Here is a 10,856-nt window from a genome sequence, read left to right on the forward strand (position 1 = left end):
GGGGTGAAAATCAATTTGAGACAGGCAGCGTAGGAAACCCTGTGTTGACCCACATTCCCATTATCCCCCAACGGTGGCGTTAAATCCAGTCCAACCGCAGGGCTGGAATAAATCTGCATTCAATTAAAGGATTAACCACTGTTTAAACATGTCTTCCTCTTTTCACTGCTAATCTTCCAAGTGGGTGTCCCTGTCCGTGTTGCCAACAGACGAATGTGTGTCGTTTGCTCAATAATAATACATTTGGTGAAGTCAGGACCCATGCTCACACTACTCACACTGCAATCAGGAGAAATGGGAAATGTTTATTTAGGCGATCTGACAAGCACAAATGTGTACACGCTTAAAACGACAGTCGATAAATCATTTTCAGACAACTTTTCTGCCGTGGAGTAGAGAAAAGAACCGGCAGAGGATTGATGTCTATTAAATTGAATGTAAGAAAGCAGACTTGCTCTTTGCTATTCTGTCTGATTAATATGCTTTGTTTTTTTCCAGTTTTGTCCCTGCACAAACACACAATCACACACACACACACACACACACACCTGACCCCCCCCCCCCCTCACAAACTTATCCCACACATGCACCAAGTGCTATTTCTTAGAGCTTAAGTGAGCGTACAGGGCATAATGTAATGCAATGTAATGTTATTCTTGTTTACCATGTTTGTGTAGAATAGAGACATGGACCATCTGTTATCAGCAGACGTATGATATGGCCTCTTATCTGCTGAAGAGCGCTCCACACACAGAGCAGTCTGTACGTAACACAGCCTGTCTGTGAAAGCCACTTATCTCTGTAATTCACGGGGGTGGGGGGTGTGAAATGGTCCACTGACTGTATGTGGCAGACTGACGAATTCATTCCAGGCTCTGCCATTCATATTTCACTACACAGACTAGCACACTCTGTCTGTCTAACCACTGGCTCTCTGACATCGCTGTGACATCTCCAAGAACACGATGTCAGACTGCTTTTCCAGAGATTTGTGTGTTTACTGTAAGATGTTGAATGGATGAACTGATACAGGGAAGTGTTTTTGTACTTGTTTGAGTGTGTTTGTGTGTATGTGAGTGTTTAGGTATGCATGTCTGCCTTTAGGTATGCATGTGTGGGCTGCATGTGAGGAAAGATAGGTCGGGCACCTGATTTTGTGTGTGTGTGTGTGTTTTTGGTTTTACTATCCTTGTGGGGACCAGAAGTCCTCACAAGTATAGTAAAACAAAGAACATTTTGACAAATGGGGATTTTCCGCTGGTCCCCACAAGGAAAAGGTCTATTTTAGACTTAGGGGTTAGGGTTAGGGTTACAATTGGGGTTAGGTTTAGGGTTAGGGGTTTGGGGTTTAGGTTAGGTTTAGGGTTAGGGTTATTTTAAGGGTTAGGGTTGGGTTAGGGGATAGGGAAAATAGTATTTTGAATGGGATTCGATGGTTTTGTTCCCACAATGATAGTAAAACAAACATGTGTGTGTGTGTGTGTGCTTGTGTGTGTCTTTGTGTGTGCATGCATGTGTGTGTGTGTGTGTGTGTGTGTGTGTGTGTGTTATTGTATATGTGTGTGTGCAAGTGTGTAAACAAACGCCCCCCAGATCCTTTAATCACCATGCCGATGAGAATCCATGGTGCTGTCCTGTCCTTCAAGTGGAACAGCACGGCAGTACTTCATCAACAGCTAATTAATAAGGCCCCTGGTAAGCATGTCTACATTCCAGGTTGGAGGGAAAACTGTCACATTCTATTTAGTTTTTCAATAAGACACCCGTGGTGCGAGAAATGGAGGTCACACACACTAACACACAACACACACACATACAGGCACACACATACAGGCACACACATACACGCATGCACACAAACACAAAGCAAACACACAATACAGTCTTCCCCACAACAAAACGTTTTGATCTGTCTGTGTGCATACAGTTACTGTATTTCCTCTGTAAGGAAAGTGTTTGAATAAATCCATGTTAGATTGGCTGGCTTGATGAGTTGAAAGAGCTCTCTGTTTCTGCTCAGCAAGAGTGTGGTGAAAGCTACAGTAGGTCTACAGGATTAACAGAGGTCCATCTGGACTCCACCCGACAGTGGCTAACAAAACACAACTCTGATGGACGTCTTATTCTAGGGCATTTTTTTAAACTAATTTCGTTAGCCCTTTCACAATATTCCCCCTGAAGAGAGGGATCTGTGGCTCAGCAGCTCACTGTAATGTCCAATCAATAGGAGGCAGTGGAAACAGAGTGATGGATGAGCCTGGGTTATAGTGGTTGGGCTCTAGCAGGCAGGGACACTCCTAGACAGACCTTTCCTGGGTTCAAATAGTTTCTGTTTTCTTTAAAATACTTAATTTTTTTATATATACATATATTTTTTTCACCTCTTTTTTCTCCACAATTTCGTGGTATCCAATTGGTAGTAGTTACAGTCTTGTCTCATCGCTGCAACTCCCGTACGGACTCGGGAAAGGCGAAGGTCGAGAGCCATGCGTCCTCCGAAACACAACCCAATCAATGCCCATCCAACCCAGAAGCCAGCCGCACCAATTTGTCGGAGGAAACACCATACACCTGGTGACCGTGTCAGCATGCACTACGCCTGGCCCACCACAGGAGTCGCTAGTGCGCGATGAGACAAGGATATCCCTGCCGGCCAAACCCTCCCTAACCCGGACGACGCTAGGCCAATTGTGCGTCGCCCCATGGGCCTCCCGTTTGCGGCCGGCTGCGACAGAGCCTGGGCTCGAACCCACTCTTTAAAATACTTTTGAGTGTTTTTAATTGGCCCTACCTGGAGTGTCGGAGTGCCAAATGGGTGGGGTTTGTACTTTTGGGACTAATCCATTGGTTCCATTGCGCCAAGAAAGCTGTATCAGGTGCAGCTTTGATACGTTTCAAGTATTTGAAAGAAAACAAATACTGTCTCAACCCAGGTTTGAAGCCTATGCCTGTCCTCACCCGTCACACATACGTGAGAGAAGATGAAAGTCTTTGGATGAGGGGTGGTTGAAATCAAGGGGATCCTCGTCTTAACAGGTGTAGCAGAGTTGATCATTTGACAGTCCGTGGAGGTCCAGAATTAGTGCATTATAGCAGAGGGAGGGGGTCCAGTATTAGTGCACTGTAGCAGAGGGAGGGGTCCAGTATTAGTGCACTATTACAGAAGGAGGGGTCCAATATTAGTGCACTGTAGCAGAGGGAGGGGTCCAGTATTAGTGCACTATTACAGAGGGAGGGGTCCAATATTAGTGCACTGTAGCAGAGGGAAGGGTCCAGTATTAGTGCACTGTAGCAGAGGGAGGGGTCCAGTATTAGTGCACTGTAGCAGAGGAAGGGGGTCCAGTATTAGTGCACTGTAGCAGAGGGAGGGGTCCAGTATTAGTGCACTGTAGCAGAGGGAGGGGTCCAGAATTAGTGCACTATTACAGAGGGAGGGGTCCAATATTAGTGCACTGTAGCAGAGGGAGGGGTCCAGTATTAGTGCACTGTAGCAGAGGAAGGGGGTCCAGTATTAGTGCACTGTAGCAGAGGGAGGGGTCCAGTATTAGTGCACTGTAGCAGAGGGAGGGGTCCAGTATTAGTGCACTATTACAGAGGGAGGGGTCCAGTATTAGTGCATTATAGCAGAGGGAGGGGGTCTAGTATTAGTGCATTATAGCAGAGGGAGGGGGTCCAGTATTAGTGCACTGTAGCAGAGGGAGGGGGTCCAGTATTAGTGCACTGTAACAGAGGGAGGGGGTCCAGTATTAGTGCACTGTAGCAGAGGGAGGGGGTCCAGTATTAGTGCACTATAGCAGAGGGAGGGGGTCCAGTATTAGTGCACTGTAGCAGAGGGAGGGGTCCAGTACTAGTGCACTATTACAGAGGGAGGGGTCCAGTATTAGTGCACTATTACAGAGGGAGGGGTCCAGTTTTAGTGCACTGTAGCAGAGGGAGGGGTCCAGTATTAGTGCACTGTAGCAGAGGGAGGGGGTCCAGTATTAGTGCATTATAGCAGAGGGAGGGGGTCCAGTATTAGTGCACTGTAGCAGAGGGAGGGGGTCCAGTATTAGTGCACTGTAGCAGAGGGAGGGGTCCAGTATTAGTGCATTATAGCAGAGGGAGGGGGTCCAGTATTAGTGCACTGTAGCAGAGGGAGGGGGTCCAGTATTAGTGCACTGTAGCAGAGGGAGGGGTCCAGTATTAGTGCACTGTCGCAGAGGGAGGGGGTCCAGTATTAGTGCACTGTAGCAGAGGGAGGGGTCCAGTATTAGTGCACTGTAGCAGAGGGAGGGGTCCAGTATTAGTGCACTGTCGCAGAGGGAGAGGTCCAGTATTAGTGCAGTGAAGCAGAGGGAGGGGTCCAGTATTAGTGCACTGTAGCAGAGGGAGGGGTCCAGTATTAGTGCACTGTAGCAGAGGGAGTGGGTCCAGTATTAGTGCACTGTAGCAGAGGGAGGGGTCCAGTATTAGTGCACTGTAGCAGAGGGAGGGGGTCCAGTATTAGTGCACTGTAGCAGAGGGAGGGGTCCAGTATTAGTGCACTGTAGCAGAGGGAGGGGGTCCAGTATTAGTGCACTGTAGCAGAGGGAGGGGTCCAGTATTAGTGCACTGTAGCAGAGGGAGGGGTCCAGTATTAGTGCAGTGAAGCAGAGGGAGGGGTCCAGTATTAGTGCACTATTACAGAGGGAGGGGGTCCAGTATTAGTGCACTGTAGCAGAGGGAGGGGTCCAGTATTAGTGCACTATTACAGAGGGAGGGGTCCAGTATTAGTGCACTATAGCAGAGGGAGGGGTCCAGTATTAGTGCACTGAAGCAGAGGGAGGGGTCCAGTATTAGTGCACTGTAGCAGAGGGAGGTGTCCAGTATTAGTGCACTGTAGCAGAGGGAGGGGGTCCAGTATTAGTGCACTGTAGCAGAGGGAGGGGGTCCAGTATTAGTGCACTGTAGCAGAGGGAGGGTGTCCAGTATTAGTGCAGTGAAGCAGAGGGAGGGGTCCAGTGTTAGTGCACTATTACAGAGGGAGGGGTCCAGTTTTAGTGTACTGTAGCAGAGGGAGGGGTCCAGTATTAGTGCACTATTACAGAGGGAGGGGTCCAGTATTAGTGCACTGTAGCAGAGGGAGGGAGACCAGTATTAGTGCACTGTAGCAGAGGGAGGGTTCCAGTATTAGTGCACTATTACAGAGGGAGGGGTCTAGTATTAGTGCAGTGTAGCAGAGGGAGGGAGTCCAGTATTAGTGCACTGTAGCACAGGGAGGGGTCCAGTATTAGTGCACTATTACAGAGGGAGGGGTCCAGTATTAGTGCACTGTAGCAGAGGGAGGGGTCCAGTATTAGTGCACTGTAGCAGAGGGAGGGGTCCAGTATTAGTGCACTGTAGCAGAGGGAGGGGTCCAGTATTAGTGCACTATTACAGAGGGAGGGGTCCAGTATTAGTGCATTATAGCAGAGGGAGGGGTCCAGTATTAGTGCACTGTAGCAGAGGGAGGGGGTCCAGTATTAGTGCACTGTAGCAGATGGAGGGGTCCAGTATTAGTGCACTGTAGCAGAGGGAGGGGGTCCAGTATTAGTGCACTGTAGCAGAGGGAGGGGTCCAGTATTAGTGCACTGTAGCAGAGGGAGGGGTCCAGTATTAGTGCAGTGAAGCAGAGGGAGGGGTCCAGTATTAGTGCACTATTACAGAGGGAGAGGGTCCAGTATTAGTGCACTGTAGCAGAGGGAGGGGTCCAGTATTAGTGCACTATTACAGAGGGAGGGGTCCAGTATTAGTGCACTATAGCAGAGGGAGGGGTCCAGTATTAGCACACTGAAGCAGAGGGAGGGGTCCAGTATTAGTGCACTGTAGCAGAGGGAGGTGTCCAGTATTAGTGCACTGTAGCAGAGGGAGGGGGTCCAGTATTAGTGCACTGTAGCAGAGGGAGGGGGTCCAGTATTAGTGCACTGTAGCAGATGGAGGGTGTCCAGTATTAGTGCAGTGAAGCAGAGGGAGGGGTCCAGTATTAGTGCACTATTACAGAGGGAGGGGTCCAGTTTTAGTGCACTGTAGCAGAGGGAGGGGTCCAGTATTAGTGCACTATTAAAGAGGGAGGGGTCCAGTATTAGTGCATTATAGCAGAGGGAGGGGGTCCAGTATTATTGCACTGTAGCAGAGGGAGGGGTCCAGTATTAGTGCACTATTACAGAGGGAGGGTCCAGTATTAGTGCACTATTACAGAGGGAGGGTTCCAGTATTAGTGCACTGTAGCAGAGGGAGGGGTCCAGTATTAGTGCACTGTAGCAGAGGGAGGGGTCCAGTATTAGTGCACTGTAGCAGAGGGAGGGGGTCCAGTATTAGTGCACTATTACAGAGGGAGGGGTCCAGTATTAGTGCACTGTAGCAGAGGGAGGGGTCCAGTATTAGTGCACTGTAGCAGAGGGAGGGGTCCAGTATTAGTGCACTGTAGCAGAGGGAGGGGGTCCAGTATTAGTGCACTGTAGCAGAGGGAGGGGTCCAGTATTAGTGCACTGTAGCAGAGGGAGGGGTCCAGTATTAGTGCACTATAGCAGAGGGAGGGGTCCAGTATTAGTGCACTGAAGCAGAGGGAGGGGTCCAGTATTAGTGCACTGTAGCAGAGGGAGGTGTCCAGTATTAGTGCACTGTAGCAGAGGGAGGGGGTCCAGTATTAGTGCACTGTAGCAGAGGGAGGGGTCCAGTATTAGTGCACTGTAGCAGAGGGAGGGTGTCCAGTATTAGTGCAGTGAAGCAGAGGGAGGGGTCCAGTGTTAGTGCACTATTACAGAGGGAGGGGTCCAGTTTTAGTGTACTGTAGCAGAGGGAGGGGTCCAGTATTAATGCACTATTACAGAGGGAGGGGTCCAGTATTAGTGCACTGTAGCAGAGGGAGGGGTCCAGTATTAGTGCACTGTAGCAGAGGGAGGGGTCCAGTATTAGTGCACTGTAGCAGAGGGAGGGGGTCCAGTATTAGTGCACTGTAGCAGAGGGAGGGGGTCCAGTATTAGTGCACTGTAGCAGAGGGAGGGGTCCAGTATTAGTGCACTGTAGCAGAGGGAGGGGTCCAGTATTAGTGCACTATAGCAGAGGGAGGGGTCCAGTATTAGTGCACTGAAGCAGAGGGAGGGGTCCAGTATTAGTGCACTGTAGCAGAGGGAGGTTTTCAGTATTAGTGCACTGTAGCAGAGGGAGGGGGTCCAGTATTAGTGCACTATAGCAGAGGGAGGGGTCCAGTATTAGTGCACTGTAGCAGAGGGAGGGTGTCCAGTATTAGTGCAGTGAAGCAGAGGGAGGGGTCCAGTGTTAGTGCACTATTACAGAGGGAGGGGTCCAGTTTTAGTGTACTGTAGCAGAGGGAGGGGTCCAGTATTAGTGCACTATTACAGAGGGAGGGGTCCAGTATTAGTGCACTGTAGCAGAGGGAGGGAGACCAGTATTAGTGCACTGTAGCAGAGGGAGGGGTCCAGTATTAGTGCACTATTACAGAGGGAGGGGTCTAGTATTAGTGCAGTGTAGCAGAGGGAGGGAGTCCAGTATTAGTGCACTGTAGCACAGGGAGGGGTCCAGTATTAGTGCACTATTACAGAGGGAGGGGTCCAGTATTAGTGCACTGTAGCAGAGGGAGGGGTCCAGTATTAGTGCACTGTAGCAGAGGGAGGGGTCCAGTATTAGTGCACTGTAGCAGAGGGAGGGGTCCAGTATTAGTGCACTATTACAGAGGGAGGGGTCCAGTATTAGTGCACTGTAGCAGAGGGAGGGGTCCAGTATTAGTGCACTATTACAGAGGGAGGGGTCCAGTATTAGTGCATTATAGCAGAGGGAGGGGTCCAGTATTAGTGCACTGTAGCAGAGGGAGGGGGTCCAGTATTAGTGCACTGTAGCAGAGGGAGGGGTCCAGTATTAGTGCACTGTAGCAGAGGGAGGGGGTCCAGTATTAGTGCACTGTAGCAGAGGGAGGGGTCCAGTATTAGTGCACTATTACAGAGGGAGGGGTCCAGTATTAGTGCACTGTAGCAGAGGGAGGGGTCCAGTATTAGTGCACTGTAGCAGAGGGAGGGGTCCAGTATTAGTGCAGTGAAGCAGAGGGAGGGGTCCAGTATTAGTGCACTATTACAGAGGGAGGGGGTCCAGTATTAGTGCACTGTAGCAGAGGGAGGGGTCCAGTATTAGTGCACTATTACAGAGGGAGGGGTCCAGTATTAGTGCACTGTAGCAGAGGGAGGGGGTCCAGTATTAGTGCACTGTCGCAGAGGGAGGGGGTCCAGTATTAGTGCAGTGAAGCAGAGGGAGGGGTCCAGTATTAGTGCACTATTACAGAGGGAGGGGTCCAGTTTTAGTGCACTGTAGCAGAGGGAGGGGTCCAGTATTAGTGCACTATTACAGAGGGAGGGGTCCAGTATTAGTGCATTATAGCAGAGGGAGGGGTCCAGTATTAGTGCACTATTACAGAGGGAGGGTTCCAGTATTAGTGCACTATTACAGAGGGAGGGTTCCAGTATTAGTGCACTGTAGCAGAGGGAGGGGTCCAGTATTAGTGCACTGTAGCAGAGGGAGGGGTCCAGTATTAGTGCACTGTAGCAGAGGGAGGGGGTCCAGTATTAGTGCACTATTACAGAGGGAGGGGTCCAGTATTAGTGCACTGTAGCAGAGGGAGGGGTCCAGTATTAGTGCACTGTAGCAGAGGGAGGGGTCCAGTATTAGTGCACTGTAGCAGAGGGAGGGGGTCCAGTATTAGTGCACTGTAGCAGAGGGAGGGGTCCAGTATTAGTGCACTGTAGCAGAGGGAGGGGTCCAGTATTAGTGCACTATAGCAGAGGGAGGGGTCCAGTATTAGTGCACTGAAGCAGAGGGAGGGGTCCAGTATTAGTGCACTGTAGCAGAGGGAGGTGTCCAGTATTAGTGCACTGTAGCAGAGGGAGGGGGTCCAGTATTAGTGCACTGTAGCAGAGGGAGGGGTCCAGTATTAGTGCACTGTAGCAGAGGGAGGGTGTCCAGTATTAGTGCAGTGAAGCAGAGGGAGGGGTCCAGTGTTAGTGCACTATTACAGAGGGAGGGGTCCAGTTTTAGTGTACTGTAGCAGAGGGAGGGGTCCAGTATTAATGCACTATTACAGAGGGAGGGGTCCAGTATTAGTGCACTGTAGCAGAGGGAGGGGTCCAGTATTAGTGCACTGTAGCAGAGGGAGGGGTCCAGTATTAGTGCACTGTAGCAGAGGGAGGGGGTCCAGTATTAGTGCACTGTAGCAGAGGGAGGGGGTCCAGTATTAGTGCACTGTAGCAGAGGGAGGGGTCCAGTATTAGTGCACTGTAGCAGAGGGAGGGGTCCAGTATTAGTGCACTATAGCAGAGGGAGGGGTCCAGTATTAGTGCACTGAAGCAGAGGGAGGGGTCCAGTATTAGTGCACTGTAGCAGAGGGAGGTTTTCAGTATTAGTGCACTGTAGCAGAGGGAGGGGGTCCAGTATTAGTGCACTATAGCAGAGGGAGGGGGTCCAGTATTAGTGCACTGTAGCAGAGGGAGGGGGTCCAGTATTAGTGCACTATAGCAGAGGGAGGGGGTCCAGTATTAGTGCACTGTAGCAGAGGGAGGGTGTCCAGTATTAGTGCAGTGAAGCAGAGGGAGGGGTCCAGTGTTAGTGCACTATTACAGAGGGAGGGGTCCAGTTTTAGTGTACTGTAGCAGAGGGAGGGGTCCAGTATTAGTGCACTATTACAGAGGGAGTGGTCCAGTATTAGTGCACTGTAGCAGAGGGAGGGAGACCAGTATTAGTGCACTGTAGCAGAGGGAGGGGTCCAGTATTAGTGCACTATTACAGAGGGAGGGGTCTAGTATTAGTGCAGTGTAGCAGAGGGAGGGAGTCCAGTATTAGTGCACTGTAGCACAGGGAGGGGTCCAGTATTAGTGCACTATTACAGAGGGAGGGGTCCAGTATTAGTGCACTGTAGCAGAGGGAGGGGTCCAGTATTAGTGCAGTGAAGCAGAGGGAGGGGTCCAGTATTAGTGCACTATTACAGAGGGAGGGGGTCCAGTATTAGTGCACTGTAGCAGAGGGAGGGGTCCAGTATTAGTGCACTATTACAGAGGGAGGGGTCCAGTATTAGTGCACTATAGCAGAGGGAGGGGTCCAGTATTAGTGCACTGAAGCAGAGGGAGGGGTCCAGTATTAGTGCACTGTAGCAGAGGGAGGGGTCCAGTATTAGTGCACTGTAGCAGAGGGAGGGGTCCAGTATTAGTGCACTATTACAGAGGGAGGGGTCCAGTATTAGTGCACTGTAGCAGAGGGAGGGGTCCAGTATTAGTGCACTGTAGCAGAGGGAGGGGTCCAGTATTAGTGCACTGTAGCAGAGGGAGGGGGTCCAGTATTAGTGCACTGTAGCAGAGGGAGGGGTCCAGTATTAGTGCAGTGTAGCAGAGGGAGGGGTCCAGTATTAGTGCAGTGAAGCAGAGGGAGGGGTCCAGTATTTGTGCACTATTACAGAGAGAGGGGGTCCAGTATTAGTGCACTGTAGCAGAAGGAGGGGTCCAGTATTAGTGCACTATTACAGAGGGAGGGGTCCAGTATTAGTGCACTATAGCAGAGGGAGGGGTCCAGTATTAGTGCACTGAAGCAGAGGGAGGGGTCCAGTATTAGTGCACTGTAGCAGAGGGAGGGGGTCCAGTATTAGTGCACTGTAGCAGAGGGAGGGGTCCAGTATTAGTGCACTGTAGCAGAGGGAGGGGTCCAGTATTAGTGCACTGTAGCAGAGGGAGGGTGTCCAGTATTAGTGTAGTGAAGCAGAGGGAGGGGTCCAGTATTAGTGCGCTATTACAGAGGGAGGGGTCCAGTTTTAGGGCACTGTAGCAGAGGGAGGGGTCCAGTATTAGTGTACTATTACAGAGGGAGGG

The sequence above is a fragment of the Salmo trutta genome, chromosome 15 (assembly GCF_901001165.1).
Source record: "Salmo trutta chromosome 15, fSalTru1.1, whole genome shotgun sequence".
NCBI lineage: Eukaryota > Metazoa > Chordata > Actinopteri > Salmoniformes > Salmonidae > Salmo > Salmo trutta.